This window comes from Hyperolius riggenbachi, chromosome 12, assembly GCF_040937935.1.
Source record: "Hyperolius riggenbachi isolate aHypRig1 chromosome 12, aHypRig1.pri, whole genome shotgun sequence".
Classification (NCBI taxonomy): Eukaryota; Metazoa; Chordata; class Amphibia; order Anura; family Hyperoliidae; genus Hyperolius; species Hyperolius riggenbachi.
The window spans coordinates 191,041,029-191,057,532 of record NC_090657.1 but is presented as its reverse complement, the minus strand read 5'-3'; positions in this window follow the sequence as shown (position 1 = coordinate 191,057,532).

Here is a 16,504-nt window from a genome sequence, read left to right as displayed (position 1 = left end):
CGAAAAGAAGTTGAACTTACCCGGGGCTTCTAATGGTCCCCCGCAGACATCCTGTGCCCGCGCAGCCACTCACCGATGCTCCGGCCCCGCCTCCGGTTCACTTCTGGAATTTCAGACTTTAAAGTCTGAAAACCACTGCGCCTGCATTGCAGTGTCCTCGCTTCCCCTGATGTCACCAGGAGCGCACGGCGCAGGCACAGACCATACTGGGCCTATGCAGTACGCTCCTGGTGCCATCAGCAGGAGCGAGGACACGGCAACGCAGGCGCAGTGGTTTTCTGACTTTAAAGTCTGAAATTCCAGAAGTGAACCGGAGGCGGGGCCGGAGCATTGGGGAGTGGCTGCGCGGGCACAGGATGTCTGTGGGGACCATTAGAAGCCTCGGGTAACTTCAACTTATTTTCCCCCGACCCCCCTACAGTATCCCTTTAAATTGTGTGCATTGCAGCTCTGTAATTAAAGGGGGTGAGATTAGACATTCCTTCAGAGGCACAAAATTCAAAATAAAAGATTATTTTACATGCGATTCCACATATGTGGTCTATGCATTGAAGTGCTCTTGTCGGATGATCTATGTCGGCCAGACCACGCAGAAAATTAAAGTTCGCCTCTCAGCACATAAACCTGCGTTTAGAGAACGTCTCGTGGAACAAGCTGATCCCTATCATTTTGTCCAGGCAGGACATAATGTCAGCCAACTTAGGTATCAAGTCATTGAGCAGGTTATGCCCCCTAGAAGAGGTGGTGATTGCCTAAGACCTCTTTCCCAGTAGGACGTTGTGGTTTGAAGCGACGTTAAAGCCGCAACACAAATTACAACGCAATGCACTAAAAAAGTTGCTTCGCAACTTAATGCCCCGTTATGGTCGCATACAGTAGCGCATACAGGCAATAAAAAGTATGTTTCCAAGTCATTACTGAGCAAACAGTTCAGCGCAGTGAATAATGTGTATAATGCACAGCATGCAGTACTTTCACTTAACGTTAGACACCAACGCAACGTGTGCACTGTGAATGGGGCATTGATTTTTCATTGCAGTGAGTTATTCTGCGTTTAATGTTCTTTTAACGTGCGACTTTAACGTCACACTGTGAAAGAGGCCTAAAGATCTCAATCGAGATCGAGAACAAGACCTTAATCCATTTATCTGAGGATCTGTCTTTTGTATATATTTACCTCTACGCTTTATATCTTTATGGGCTTGATCCACAAAGCGGTGCTAACCCAGTAAAAGACTTTAGGCGTGATAACCATTACACCACGCTGGTGAAAAGCCAGTTTAGGCATGATAAGTTTAGGCGTGATAAGTTTAAATAAGTTTAGATCGCGCGCAAAGCAGCACCATTAAACTCTATGCGAAGTGCACCAGACTTTGCTAGCACAAAACTTTTGATCAGCTGTGCACTGCGGTGCTAACCCAGTTGGTGCTTAAACTTATCACGCCTAAACTTATCATGCCTAAACTTATCACACCTAAACTTATCACACCTAAACTTATCACACCTAAACTGAGTTTAGGCGTGATAAGGGGCTTTTCACCAGCGTGCTAACTGTTAGCACCGCTTTGTGAATCAAGCCTTATATGTTTGAAATCATACAATGGAATGTGTCCCCTAACCTGGAACCACTTCAGCGTTTTCTAAATTGTCCTCCTCGATTAGCTGATAATACTAACTTATTCTATTGCATAAGATTGTATGTACACTGCTGATGGGTTCTCCCGCAAGCTCCGCATTAACATCAGCCAAGGGATAGCGTGGGGATTACCTGCAGTAAACAGTGTCATATGTGATGCGGTAGGCGGGTCGCTTGCGGCTTTCCCATTGGCCGCATAGTTGAGTGGGTGTGAGGGCGGCATGGCAGGCCGCTCCCACCTACGTCACCGCACTGCGATTTCCCATCAGGTCCGTCAATGACGGCGGTGGGCGGCGCAGTTAGTTGGCGCTATGCACAAATGCGGATAGATGTGGACTGCCCCTCAGTGCAGTATAGTGTGAGAATGTGGTAGGGAAGGGACCCAGTATTTGGCGACTAATGGGCAATAAGAGAGACAGTTCCCCATCAGGTCCGGTGATGACACGGACCTTGCTGATTGGCTTATGGCTTTTAGCAATCAGGACATACAAATGTTAAAAAAACAAGAAAATGTATTAAAATAATGGACAAATAAACATTAACAAACAAACATTGGGGGGGCGATTTGACAGAGAGCTCTGTTGGTGGGGAGAAAAGGGGGTGGGGGGAATCACTTGTATGCTGTGTCGTGCAGCCCTGCAGCTTGGCCTTAAAGCTGCAGTGGCCTATTTCACAAAAAATGTCCTGGTCTTTGGAGGGGTAAAGCCTGTGATCCTGAAATGGTTAAGGCCTCTTTCAGGCCCCTTTTACACTTGCCCTGCAAACCTGTGTTACGTTGCTGTTTTACCGTAGGGTAACACAACAGCAATGGGGCATAGCACACTGACCATGTTGCATCAGAAGTGCCCGATCCGCCGCTGAGCTGTTGCAAAGTCAAAGTTATTGGCAGAAGTAATGTAAGTCAATGGGCGATGCAGACATTTTAACCACTTGCCGACCGCACGCTTATACCGTGCGTCGGCAAAGTGGCAGCTGCAGGACCAGCGACGCAGAACTGCGTCGCCGGCTGCACCCTAATTAACGAGCGATCGCGCGGCTACAGCCGCGCGATCGCTACGTCACACTCTTCGGCCCCCATGTGACTTCAGCCCGCCGGCCAATCAGCAGCGCCGGCGGGCTGTAAACATTCAAATTGCCCAATAGAACACGTATAATACAGTTTGTTTACGTAACAAACTGTATTATACTGCCTGCCTCCCGCTGGTGGTCACACTTAGCGATCGACCACCAGCAAGGAGAGCAGGCACAGTAAGGAAACACACACGCACACATTAGGAGCCCCACAGATCCCCCGATCACCCGCAGCACCCATCAGACACCCCCCTGTACCCCCCTGCAGCACGCAGATCAGACCTAACCAACCCCCATATCACCCATCAATCAATCCCTGTCACCACCTGTCACTCCTATTGATCAGATCAGACCCCTAACTATCCCTTAGGGTTATCTGATCACCCCCCACCCCTTGAGATCTCCCCCCCGACCCCCCCCCCCTCCCTGTATACTAAACCTATCTATCTCCCCTGCATCTGTCTATCTCCCCAGTGATCAGCTGCCAATCACCTATCAGTCACCTGTCAATCATCCCTTGTCACCACCTGTCACTGCCCCCCATTAGATCAGACCCCCAACTGCCCCTTAGGGGCTTCTGATCACCCACCCACCCTTTCAGATCCCCCTGAGACCCCCCCTGATCACATCAGCAATCCATCATTTACATCTGTTTTTCCCTGTAAACACTCATTTATTACCTGTCAATAACCCATCTATCACCCCCTGTCACTCCTATCCATTAGATCAGACCCCCAACTACCCCTTAGGGGTATCTGATCACCCCCCACCCCTTCAGATCTCCCCCCCCCCCCGTATACTGCATCTATCTATCTTCCCTGTAATTGCCCGCTGATCAGCTGTCAATCACCTATCCGTCACCTGTCAATCATCCCTTGTCACCACCTGCCACTGCCCCCCATCAGATCAGACCCCCAACTGCCCATTAGGGGCTTCTGATCACCCACCCACCCTTTCAGATCCCTCAGAGACACCCCCCCCTGATCACATCAGCAGTCCATTGTTTACATCTGTTTTTCCCTGTAAACACCCACTTATCACCCGTCAATAACCCATCTATCACCCCCTGTCACCACCTGTCACTCCTATCCATCAGATTAGACCCCCAACTACCCCTTAGGGGTATCTGATCACCCCCAACCCCTTCTGATCCTCCCCACACCGTCCTAGTTCATTGATTGCGTATATTCTCCCCCCTGCCATTGTGTATCTTATCTCCTGTCTGTAAGGCTTGATTGTGCTTTGTTTGGCTACAATTGTCTCAATTGCACTGTGATTGGCATCGATTGTCGTGTGATTGGCTTCGATTGTCACGTAATTGGGCTTCGATTGTCGCGTGATTGGCTTCAATTGCCCGTAATTGGTTTTGATTGTGCCAATTGCCCACTGATTGGCTGTTTTGCCCTGTGATTAGCATCGATTGTCGTGTGATTGGCTTCAATTGTCACGTAATTGGTTCTTGATTGTCGCGTTATTGGATTCAATTGGTCCGTGATTGGCTTTGATTGCGCCGATTGCTGTAATTGTGTTGTAATTGTCTCGTGATTGTTTTTGATTATTTGTGATCGCTCTCTGATCCCCAACCCCCCCCCCCCCATCACTATCACTATCCTAGTGATCTAAAAACTTTTTTAGTATCACTAGTGGTAACAAACAGTTAGGCCAGTTAGCTAAGCAAAAGGGTTGTTAGTGTCAGTTAGTGCTCAGCCCACTGCACCACAGTCACTAATTAGCGTCATCACTGTCGCTAATTAGCATTGGTACTATATAGTATCTGTAAGTGATTATTAGTGATCACAGTCAGATCTATATTAGGGTCACTAGGATCCACAAAAAAACGCAGTGTTTGCCTGATCAGACCTGATTGTTCGCCTGCACTGCGTTCAGCCTGCCCCACCGCAGTGACAGAAAAAAAAAATTTTCTGATCACTGCAAAAAACACTGTGGCACTGTAAACATCAGTTTTGATTTTTTTTTAATCTAAACTCGGTGACCACAGCTTTCTACCTCTCAAGTACTCCCTTTCGCTAGGTAGGTGCTCTTTTCCTGGGTAGTCTCAGAGGAATACCTCCTAAATTTAGCAGGCCACCATGGCAAAAAAGAGGTTTTCCAGTGAAGACATCTACAGGTACATGGACCAGTCGGATGAGGATGATTGGGTCGACTTATTCGCCGAATCTTCGGGTTCAGAGTACGATCCTGTAGACAGCAGTGGCTCTTTGACCGATAGTTCCGATGACGAGGTTGAGGTCCCGGCTAGAGCCAGGCGTACCACACCCCATGTCACTGGACTGCAGGTGGCGGAAGTTCAGTCTCAAGGACAGCAGAGTGGCGCTGATCTGATTTTTCTTGGTGAGGCATGCACCAGCAGCGCAGCATCTCCTGGACCTATCAACACCAGTACTTCCGCAGAAGACCCTGATGAAGTGGCGGACACCATCCTGGAAGTAGAAACTGGTTCGGTGGTACGTGAATTAAGATCCGATCCGCAGCCACCAAGTAGACGGGCCCGTACTCCCATTGGTTTTCCAGAGGTGCTGGCAAACCCTGATTGGCATTCCCCTGATCCCGCCGCACCCATACTGCCCTCTTTCACCGCCCAGTCTGGAGTCCAGGTGGAGACAGTTGAACTAGGATCGGCCCTAGACTTTTTTGAACTGTTCCTCACCCAGGATCTCCTTGACTTAATTGTGGCTGAGACCAACCTATATGCCACACAATTTATAACCGCCCATCCGAAAAGCTGCCACGCCCAGCCTTTTCGGTGGAAACCACTCCAAGTTTCCGAACGTAAAATTTTTTTGGGCCTTCTCCTCAACATGGGTATTACTAAAAAAAATGTATTGCGCTCTTATTGGTCTACACGCCAAATACATAACATGCCCGTGTTCTCTGCTGCCATGTCCAGGACGCGATTTGAGATCATCCTGCGCTTCCTGCATTTCAATGACAACGACACCTGTCATGAAAGAGACCACCCAGCTTATGACCGGCTCCACAAAATTCGGCCCCTCATAGATCACCTGTCATCCACATTTGCAGATGCTTATACCCCTGAACAGAACATCTGTGTAGATGAGTCCCTCGTACATTTTACCGGGCGCCTTAGCATCAAACAGTACATCCCAAGCAAGCGCGCCCGGTATGGGGTGAAACTGTATAAGCTCTGTGATAGGGCCACAGGCTATACATCTCGTTTTAGGGTCTATGAGGGAAAAGACTCAAAATTGGAGCCGGTCGGATGTCCTGACTACCTGGGGAGCAGTGGAAAGATTGTGTGGGACTTGGTGTCACCCTTGTTCCAGAAGGGGTACCATCTTTATGTGGACAACTTTTACACAAGTGTGGCCCTCTTTCAGCACTTAAAGTTAGAAGGAATCCGATGCTGTGGCACCGTGCGGCCTAGTCGCCGGGGCTTCCCCCAACGGCTCGTTAACACCAGACTTCAACGGGGGGAGAGGGCCGCCTTGTGTACCGATGACTTGCTCTCGGTGAAATGGAAGGACAAGAGGGACATTTACCTTCTGTCTACCATTCACACAGACACGACAGTACAAATTACACGGGCAACAGAGGTCATTGAAAAGCCCCTCGCCGTCCACAGCTATAATGCCAACATGGGAGGGGTGGACTTCAATGACCAGATGTTAGGGCCCTATTTAATTTCCCGGAAAACCAGCCGCTGGTATAAGAAAGTGTCTGTGTATTTAATTCAATTGGCGATGTACAACAGCTTTGTTCTCTACAGTAAGGCTGGGAGAACTGGATCTTTCCTTCAATTCCAGGAAGACATTGTTTCGGCACTCCTCTATCCAGAAGGTGCCAGAGCCCAACCCCCCAAATGCAACTAGCCGGCTGCATGGAAGGCATTACGCCTACCCGATTCCCAGTACCCCAACTCAACGCAACCCCAGAAAAAGATGTTGTGTCTGCAGCAAGGCTGGAATAAGGCGTGACACCCCCGTTTACTGTCCCCGCTGTCCTGACCAGCCTGGCCTATGCCTAGGGGAGTGTTATGAGAGGTACCACGAGAAGGCACACTTTTAGAACCTAGGGAACTACAGACACAGCAGTAGGCACACAAGGGTCTCTCAGTGCTATTTCACACTGGCGCGATGCGTTAGGGCAAATTGCCTAGCAAAAGTCACACTTTGCGGTCCCCCCCTACGCCGGAAGTGCTTGACTTAACGCTAGTGCATGCCTACGTTACTGCGTGGCTTCTGCGGCAATTTGGGTCGGCCCGGAAGTCATGTTAGTCTACGGCGACGCAGTTAATTACTAGGCCGAATGCTACTCTTGTGGTATTTCCTGAAGATCTATTTTGGGCGAGACGGTGCGGCGGGCTCGACCGACCGGATAGGCCATTATGCAGTGTGAACCCAAACATCAGGTTTTGAGAGATCCAAATACACTGGCCTGCCAGAAACCTCTCCTTTCACTTGGGACAGAATGCATAATGTACTTCGCCACATATCTGTGCGATTTGCACTTTGCACATTGACCCCATGGGGGAGGAGAAGTTTATCCTCAGCTCGCAGGTAAAAAAAACAAAAAAAAAAAACAGGTAAGCAAAAAAGTTAATATTTGGTTACCAATGTTATTGTTTGGTTTGAACATATTTAATAAAGTTTAAAAAGTTAATGTTATTGAAATGCTTTGCTGCTTGCTTGCTTTTTTTTTTTGTTGTTGTTTTTTTTCTTCTTCTCTCTTTTTTTCCAACCGACCAATCAGCTGCAGCACTGATGATGCATCCTGACAGAAGCATTGCGCTTCTGTCAGGTTACACAAAATCGGTGCATGCAGCGCTGTAGGACGAGATTTCTCCTCCACAGTAAAAAAGATACGTTTGCCGAGGCATATGGGCCAAGGTGTGGTGTTGGGGTTCATATGCTTTGGCAAGCACTTTGTATCAAAAAAGAACTCAAGCAATGATTTCTCCATTCACATCGATCAATGTGGATGAATAAATCAGGATTGCCTGGGCATACGAGCTGGTGGGTTTGGATTTTTGGGGTGGCAGCTCCTATGTCCAGGAGGACACCTTCCCCTCCTTTTTGTTTTGTTTTTTCGTTTTTCTTCTCTCTTTTCTATCCAGACCGACCGACCGACCGACCAATTAGCTGCAGCACTGATGGTGCATCCTGACAGAAGCATTGCGCTTCTGTCAGGTTACACAAAATCAGTGCATGCAGCGCTGTAGGACGAGATTTCTCCTCCACAGTAAAAAAGATACGTTTGCCGAGGCATATGGGCCAAGGTGTGGTGTTGGGGTTCATATGCTTTGGCAAGCACTTTGTGTCAAAAAAGAACTCAAGCAATGATTTCTCCATTCACATCGATCAATGTGGATGAATAAATCAGGATTGCCTGGGCATACGAGCTGGTGGGTTTGGATTTTTGGGGTGGCAGCTCCTATGTCCAGGAGGACACCTTCCCCTCCTTTTTGTTTTGTTTTTTCGTTTTTCTTCTCTCTTTTTTCTATCCAGACCGACCGACCGACCAATCAATCAATCAGCTGCAGCACTGATGGTGCATCCTGACAGAACATTGCGCGTCTGTCAGGTTACACAAAATCGGTGCATGCAGCGCTGTAGGACGAGATTTCTCCTCCACAGTAAAAAAGATACGTTTGCCGAGGCATATGGGCCGAGGAGCGGTGTTGGGGTTCATATGCTTTGGCAAGCACTTTGTATCAAAAAAGAACTCAAGCAATGATTTCTCCATTCACATCGATCGATGTGGATGAATAAATCAGGATTGCCTGGGCATACGAGCTGGTGGGTTTGGATTTTTGGGGTGGCAGCTCCTATGTCCCTCTTTCTTTTCTTTTTGTTTCACATTTTTTGGCAGAAATTTGTTCATCCACATTGATCGATGTGAATGAAGGGATATTTGCCGTTCATTTTTCCTTTCAGCCCAGAATGCACTACCTGTATGCCCAATATAAGGAGTATAGCAGAAATACTGGCCATACATGTAATGATTGCAGAGGCCCTAAAATGCCAGGACAGACCCCACAAATGACCCCATTTTGGAAAGAGGACACCCCAAAGTATTCCGTGAGGTGCATGGTGAGTTCATAGAAGATTTTGTTTTTTGTCACAAGTTAGCATAAATTGTTCTTTTTGTTTTTTTTTTCACAAAGTATCCTTTTCTGCTAACTTGTGACAAAAAATATATTTTTTTAAAAACTCACCATGCCCCTCATGGAATACTTTGTGGTGTCTTATTTTTAAAATGGGGTCATTTTTGGGGTTTGTTAACTGTCCTGTCATGTGGGGGGGGGGCTAAATTGTGAGCACCCCTGTAAAGCCCAAAGGTAGTCTTTGCACGTTGGGCCCCTTAGCGCAGTTAGGCTGCAAAAAAGTGCCACACGTGCTATTGCCGTACCCGGGAGAAGTAGACCAATGTGTTTTAGGGTGTATTTTTACACATACCCATGATGGGTAGAAGAAATCACTCTGTAAATGGCAATTTTTTGATTTTTTTACACACAATTGTCCATTTACAGAGATATTTCTCCCACCCAATATGGGTATGTGTAAAAATACACCCCAAAACACATTGTACTACTTCTCCCGAGTACGGCAATACCACATGTGTGGCACTTTTTTGCACCCTAACTGCGCTAAGGGGCCCAGAGTCCACTGAGTACCTTTATGATTTCACAGGTCATTTTGAGAAATTTGGTTTCAAGACTACTCCTCACGGTTTAGGGCCCCTAAAATGCCAGAGCAGTATAGGAAGCCCACAAATGACCCCATTTTAGAAAGAAGACACCCCAAGGTAATCCGTTAGGAGTATGGTGAGTTCATAGAAGATTTTACTTTTTGTCACAAGTTAGCGGAAAATGATTTTTATTGGGTTTTTTTTACCAAGTGTCATTTTCCGCTAACTTGTGACAAAAAATAAAATCTTCTATGAACTCACCATACTCCTAACGGAATACCTTGGGATGTCCTCTTTGTAAAATGGGGTCATTTGTGGGGTTCCTATACTGCTCTGGCATTTTAGGGGCCCTAAACCGTGAGGAGTAGTCTTGAAACCAAATTTCTCAAAATGACCTGTGAAATGGTAACGGTACTCATTGGACTCTGGGCCCCTTAGCGCAGTTAGGGTGCAAAAAAGTGCCACACATGTGGTATCGCCGTACTCAGGAGAAGTAGTACAATGTGTTTTGGGGTGTATTTTTACACATACCCATATTGGGTGGGAGAAATATCTCTGTAAATGACAATTGTTTGATTTCTTTACACACAATTGTCCATTTACAGAGATATTTCTCCCACCCAATATGGGTATGTGTAAAAATACACCCGAAAACACATTGTACTACTTCTCCTGAGTACGGCGATACCACATGTGTGGCACTTTTTTGCACCCTAACTGCGCTAAGGGGCCCAGAGTCCACTGAGTACCTTTATGATTTCACAGGTCATTTTGAGAAAATTGGTTTCAAGACTACTCCTCACGGTTTAGGGCCCCTAAAATGCCAGAGCAGTATAGGGACCCCACAAATGACCCCATTTTACAAAGAGGACACCCCAAGGTACTCAATTAGGAGTATGGTGAGTTCATAGAAGATTTTATTTTTTGTCACAAGTTAGCGGAAAATGACACTTGGTAAAAAAACGCAATAAAAATCATGTTCCGCTAACTTGTGACAAAAAGTAAAATCTTCTATGAACTCACCATACTCCTAATTGAGTACCTTGGGGTGTCTTCTTTCTAAAATGGGGTCATTTGTGGGGTTCCTATACTGCTCTGGCATTTTAGGGGCCCTAAACCGTGAGGAGTAGTCTTGAAACCAAATGTTTCAAAATGACCTGTGAAATGCTAAAAGGTACTCAGTGGACTCTGGGCCCCTTAGCGCAGTTAGGGTGCAAAAAAGTGCCACACATGTGGTATCGCCGTACTCAGGAGAAGTAGTATAATGTGTTTTGGGGTGTATTTTTACACATACTCATATTGGGTGGGAGAAATATCTCTGTAAATTGACAATTGTGTGTAAAGAAATCAAAAAATTGTCATTTACAGAGATATTTCTCCCACCCAGCATGGGTATGTGTAAAAATACACCCCAAAACATATTGTACTACTACTCCCGAGTATGGCGATACCATATGTGTGACACTTTTTTGCAGCCAAACTGCGCTAAGGGGCCCACAGTGCAATGACTACCTTTAGGCTTTACAGGGTTGCTTACAATTCCGCACCCCCCAAAATGCCAGGACAGTAAACACACCCCATTTTGAAAAATAGACACTTCAAGGTATTCATTGAGGGGCATGTTGAGTCCATGGCAGATTTCATTTTTTTTGTTACAAGTTAGCAGAAATGGAAAACTTTTTTTTTTTTTGTGACAAACTGTCATTTTCCGCTAACTTGTGACAAAAAATAAAATCTTCTATGAACTCACCATGCCTCTTAGTAAGTACTTTGGGATGTCTTCTTTCCAAAATGGGGTTATTTGTGGGGTATTTATACTATCCTGGAATTTTAGCACCTCATGAAACATGACAGGTAGTCAGGAATGTCAGAGATGCTTAAAAATGGGAAAATTCACTTTTGGCACCATAGTTTGTAAACGCTATAACTTTTACCCAAACCAATCAATATACACTGAATGTTTTTTTTTTAATCAAAAACATGTTTGTCCACATTTTTCGCGCTGCATGTATACAGAAATGTTACTTTATTTGAAAAATGTCAGCACAGAAAGTTAAAAAAATCATTTTTTTGCCAAAATTCATGTCTTTTTTGATGAATATAATAAAAACTAAAACTCGCAGCAGCAATCAAATAGCATCAAAAGAAAGCTGTATTAGTGAGAAGAAAAGGAGCCAAAAATTCATTTAGGTGGCAGGTTGTATGACCGAGCAATAAACCGTTAAAGCTGCAGTGGTCTGAATGGAAAAAACAGCGCTGGTCCTTAAGGGGGGGTAAAGGCTGAGTCCTCAAGTGGTTAAACATGTTGGCGGTGTGCTGTGCATGTGCGGAACAACAGAAAACCTGGGAATCCCAGTGACATACTTCCTATCCAGCAGGGAGTATGTCACTGGGCGAGTGGCAGTGCTATGCATATGACTGTCAATGCACTCTGCAACGGGGCCGGGGCATTGCAGCGCAAACGCACTGGCCAGGTGTAAAACTGGCCTCAGACGGACAGCTGACAGGTGGTTAATTCACCCTCTGCCAGCTGCTCTCCTGTACCTGGTGGGTGCTTGGGAAGCGCTGGGTACCGAAGATGGACGGGCAGCCCCTCCATAGAGTCACATCTGAGCGCAGTCACAGCAGTGCTAAGACGTGACCCCATCAGATCCCATATTCTAGTATGTGCAATTAGTTGCACAGAGCTGATGTACTTAACTGGGGAGATTGAGTTATTTTTTTTTTTTATCAGCAAAAGTATAGTTTTGGGATATTGGAAGCCTGCTCCAGAGCGTTCTGGACTTCAAACTGCACCAGAGGTTCTCCTTTCAATGGGGCGGTAGAGACCATACTTTGCACAATCGAAATCCTCTAGACCGATCTTAAAATACTTGCAGCCGAGTGCCTGCCAGTACTATGTAGATCCTCCCAAGCTCTGGAAGGTTGAATGCAGAGAAGATTGGCAGAAAATACCTAGATTCATGTGTGTGACTCTTCAATCAGACCTCCGCCTGTGACTGCTTCCAAAGATGCTTCAATGAAGTCCTGAGTCCACAGAATACTTGCATCTCTGTCATATTTCAAGGTTATATTTGTGTGTTAAAATGATGTAAATGGCTTTAATCCTGTTTTCACTTAGTTATAATGCGCTGAGCCTAGCGTGAGATGGAGGGAAAAAAAGTTTAGGGTCAAAGAAACCTGAATTGCAGAAACCAAAAAGAAAGTGGAGCAGCATAGAAAAATGGTAAGAAGTCTGAATCTTTTAGAGTTCCTCATTGAACGCAGAAACAGGGGCTCTGGTAGCTTATACTGGAGCTATCTACTCTATAATTCTGAGCTATCCCAGACTACGTTCACTGCCTCTACAGTGTCCATCTCAGACATAGTTTATATTACTGGTCTGCAGGCATGGACAGCCCTACTGATAGATGCATGAGCTGTATGAGCTCTTCTTTCTCCAGAAGAGACCGAGATTCCCAAAATGTATGAGCTCTTCTTTCTCGAGAAGAGACAGTGTCTTGGAGCTGAAAGCTTGGACTGCCATCATTTTCACTCGGGTTCAAAACCTTCTACATTTATTTATTAGGTGTTTTTTTTTTCTGAGCCAGGTCTTCCATCTGTAATCCTTAAACATTACAATGGAGAGACGTGACTTTCTATTATGGAATGGCTCAGGAGGAAACCTTAGAATGTATCTGTGGGAAATTTGAGTTCATTTTTCAATGAGTGAGTGTTGCATTTATAAACATGGATAAACTATTTCAATTGAAATTAGGACAAAGGTATTTGTGCATAAGGGGCAGTCAATTTAATATGATTGACAACATACAGCTTGCTCTTTGGAGAATACTGATGTGTTTGTAGATGTTAAGTATGATGGACGAAGAGAACTGTGTATGACCAGAGTTGGTGGCTCAGGTGGTTGGAGGTCTGACCTGCTGTGCTGGAGACCTGAGTTTGATCCCCTTGGTGGCTGAGTAGTTCTGAAATAATGTGCAAAGGTTACATTATTTGGTGAGCTTCCTCCCTACCTGTGTGGTAGAGAGGAAAGAGAAGAGGTGGGGGGGAAAAAAAAAAAAAAAAAAAAAAAAAAGGGTTGGGGGGAATTTTTTCTAAGTATGAAAGTGGGTTGTCCTGAGTAAGACAGCCCACTCCAAATATTGTCAGACGGATAGACCACATAGACATGGGGTAAGGGGAAGAGGCCCCAGGCTATCTGGTGTCGTTGACACATGTTACAGGCACCCCTGTCGTACCTGGGACTCAGGAGCTGTGGTGGCTTGTCCATGGGCCACAAGGTCTTCACTCAGAGGGGTTGGTCTCAGGCGTCTCAGCAGAGCTGTCAGAGTCCAGGATTGAACTCAGGTTTCTCAGCATTGCTGTCAGAGACCCTTACCTCTGAGCTATCTCCTTCTCCTGACTATATGTGCTCGTCCATCATATTTCACAAGCAGAACAGCGTAATAAAGAGACAAGAGGATAAAGTCCGACACAGTGTCCACCAGGATTGAACTCTGGTTTCTCAACACTGCTGTCAGAGACACATACCACTGAGCTATCTCCTTCTCCTGAATATATGTGCTCGTCCATCATATTTCACAAGCAGAACAGCATGACAGCTTAATAAAGAGACAAGAGGATACACTCTCACACAGTGTCCACCAGGATTGAACTCAGGTTTCTCAACACTGCTGTCAGAGACACATACCACTGAGCTATCTCCTTTTCTTAACTATATGTGCTCATCCATCATATTTCACAAGCAGAACAGCATGACAGCTTAATAAAGAGACAAGAGAATAGACTCTCACACAGTGTCCACCAGGATTGAACTCAGGTGTCTCAGCACTGCTGTCAGAGTCACATACCTCTGAGCTATCGCCTTCTCTCAGACTAGATATGCTCGTCTATCGTATTTCACAAGTGGAACAGCTTGTCAGCTTAATAAAGAGTCAACAAGATCAAAGTCGGAATCTCTAGCAGCATCCACTAGGATTGAACTCAGGTTTCTCAGCACTGCTGCAAGAGACCCATACCACTGAGCTATCTCCTTCTCCTAACCATACAGTATGTGCCCGTCCATCATTCTTCACTAGCAGAAATAATTCTTAACTTCATAAAAAAGCCACCAAGTCTTGAACCTTTTTTTTTTTTTTTTTTTTTTTTAATACACCTTCCAAATGCATTTCCTGGCTGCTGTTAATTTAAACCAAATGCTAGGGCACTTCTCAAGGATCATCAAGTCTACACACACCGAAGGGGTTTAAACAAAAAAATAAATAAATAAATAAATAAATAAAAAATAATAATGCTACTTTTATTTAACTGGGGAATTTCTGTGGAGAGAAACTGGTGTCTGCTCTTGTTTACAATGGATTTGTGGGTTCTAAGCCCTGTGGTTCCAAATGTCCTGCTGATAGAGCAGTCAAAGTAATTTGCTGTAAAGATTAGACAGATATAGGAAGTATTTTTTTTATTTTTTATTTAGAACTTCTGAAGTGGGCAACCCTGAGCAAAGCAGCCAATAAAAAAAATTGTCAGCTGCATATACCACCAAGCAATGGCCTGTTCCATACTATTCAGTGACATAGGTGGCTTGTCCAAGGCCACAAGGCCTCCACTCAGAGGAGTTACAACTCAGGTCTTTCAGCAGCGTAGTTGGAGTCCGTCCAGGTATTAAACTCACCCATTATATTTCTCTGGTAGAAAGACTTAACATGGTAAAATCCAGGAAGGCTGGAACTTGGGTATTCTACACTTTAGTCTTTGCCAGAGATTTTCTTAGCAAAGCAGATATTAGGAGCTTAATTTTTCATGAATCATCAACTCTACACAGCATCAAGTAAAAGACTGCTACCACTGTGATTCAAACCCAGGTTTTACAGCCTGAGTACCCATATACTACCACACTATCAGAATTATTTATGTTGTCAAGTACAATGGGGGTTGTACCTGGAATTGTTTTTTGGCCCATACAGGTTTTGTAAAGAGGGGGAGGGGGATAACCCAAACCTCTGCTAATAACCCCTGCTTGTGGATGTCATTATGGGGGGGGGGGGGGGGGGGGCAACACAAATGTATTTCCTTTATATTTTACAAATTCCTGGAGAGGCAGATGGGGCAAAACAGATGTTTTTTTACAAACTCACTGAACAAATCCCCAGTTTTAAGTCTTTTGCTAAATCATATCAGGATTTGAGTCCAATGCGAAAGACAATGCTATGTAGGAGTCCAATGTTGGATGGTTTGGGAGCAAAAGAGTATACCAGGTGACAAATTGTGGCAGTAAGCAGAGGCATAACTAGAAATCACTGGGCCCCCCTGCAAAACTTTGGATGGGGCCCCCACCCCCCAGTATAGGTGCCCGCCCCCTATATAGCCAGGTATAGGTGCCATCAGTATAGGCAGGTGTAGGTGCCCAGTTTAGCCAGGCATGTTTGCCCCTAGTAAAGTCAGGCATGGGTTCCCTTTAGTATAGCTAGGTATAGGTGCCCTCAGTACAGCTAGGCATGAGTACCCACAGTATAGCCACTAGCCAGGCTTGGGTGCCCCGAGTATAGCCAGGCATGGGTGCCCCCAGTATAGCTATGTATAGGTGCCTTCATTATAGTTAGGCATGTTTGCCCCTAGTATAGCCAGGCATGGGAGCCTGCAGTATAACCAGGCATGGGTGCCCCCCGTTTAGCTAGGTATGGGTGCCCCCAGTATAGCCAGGCATGGGTGCCCCCATTTATGCTAGGTATGTGTACCCCCAGTGTAGCCAGTCATGGGTGCCTCCAGTTTAGCTAGGTATAGAAGCCCCCAGTGTAGCCAGGGATAGGTGCCCTCAGTGTAGCCAGGAGGGGACGCAGCACATGAAGTGGGAGCAATGCCCACACACAGCGGCACGGCGGGGAGAGGGGCCACTGCCCCCTCCCTCACCTAAAGCTCCCCCATCAGCGCTTCCTCCTCCGGCATTAATTAGCAGTAGCAGTGGCGGTGGAAAGAGAACCCGGACTTACTACTACGTGCCACACCAGAGATTCTTCTCTGTAACAGCGCCTGATGGCGTTGCTTCCTGTTTATCAGGAAGTAGCGCCATCAGGCGCTGATTCAGAGAAGATCCTCCAGCATGAAAGACGGGAGTAAGTCCGCATTCCCTTTACA